Raw genomic sequence first — 1150 nt, 5'->3', positions numbered from 1 at the left:
TGAGAAATTTGGGTGGTTCCTCCATCCAGGGTTATAAGTGTTTGAATATGGATTGTTGGACTGCCTCTGGTTAAAGTTTCCCCAATTATTGAGATAGTTCACTTGTTTTGTGGGAGGTTCATTGAAGCTATTATATTCTAAACTCATGTACCTCCTCCATACTTGTCCTAATGTTGACTATTCATCCCTATAGCATTGGCTTGCATTTTATCAAGCCTCCTTATGAGTTGATCAAATTGAGCATTTATCATGCTTAGGGCGTCCACTTCTAGAACCCCTACTGTTCTCCTTGTGGTTCCTTTTTCATTTGACCACTCATAATTATGATATACGACCCTCTCTAAAAGTTTAAGTACTTATGTCACTATTTTCTCCATTAGGTCACCTTCTGCAGCTGAATCTACTGTGCTCCTTGTAGAGGGTAGTAACCCATTATAGAAATTTTGCACTAGTAGCCAATCTTCTCTGCCATGGTGTGGACATTCCCTCTACAAGTCCTTATATCTTTCCCATGTGTCATAAAGTGATTCACCTTCCTTTTGTCTCAAGGTGTTGAGCTCAAGTCTCAGTCTTGCAGTCTTTACAGGTGGGAAACACCTTACTAGAAAAGCTTGTGAGAGATTTTCCCAAGTGGTGAATGTTCCAGCTGGTTGAGAAAGTAACCACTTCCTTGCTTTGTCTTGAAGGGAGAATGGGAATGCTCTGAGTTTTATGGCTTAATCAGACACCCCATCATCTTAAACGTGTCACATAGGGTAAGAAATCACTAGAGGTGATAGTGTAGATCTTCTGTTGGTGAACCTCCAAACTGGGTTTGTTGAATCATTTGAAGCCATGCTGGTTTTAACTCAAAGTTGTTGGCTTCCACTGTGGGTCTTGTGACACTGGGCTGAAATCCTTGGACAGATGGAGCTCCGTAGTCTCTCAAGAGTCTTGGCCTATCATTATTATCGACCATGGTTGAAATTTTGAGATTTTCATGATCGTGCTCTTGATGTTTCCTTTCCCTCCTGATGGCTCTCAGAGTTCTATCTATCTCTGGATCACAGTCCAAGATTTTCTCTTCTGGCCTTGTTCTGGTCATATACCAGGTTAGGCACCTGAGAGAAAAGAAAAGAAATAAAACAAATCAAATAAAATTAGATAATAA

The 1150-nt window shown here is 40.4% G+C and overlaps 1 non-coding gene across 1 annotated transcript; it reads left to right on the top strand.

The window, feature by feature from the left end:
- Positions 1-465: 465 nt before the first annotated feature.
- Positions 466-572, top strand: LOC131179754 (small nucleolar RNA R71). The gene has a single exon (XR_009148641.1). It is a non-coding gene; the product is annotated as a small nucleolar RNA R71 (small nucleolar RNA).
- Positions 573-1150: the final 578 nt, after the last annotated feature.

The sequence above is a fragment of the Hevea brasiliensis genome, chromosome 4 (assembly GCF_030052815.1).
Source record: "Hevea brasiliensis isolate MT/VB/25A 57/8 chromosome 4, ASM3005281v1, whole genome shotgun sequence".
NCBI lineage: Eukaryota > Viridiplantae > Streptophyta > Magnoliopsida > Malpighiales > Euphorbiaceae > Hevea > Hevea brasiliensis.
Note: the sequence above shows the minus strand (reverse complement) of the source record. Positions and strands in the feature narration are given on the sequence as shown.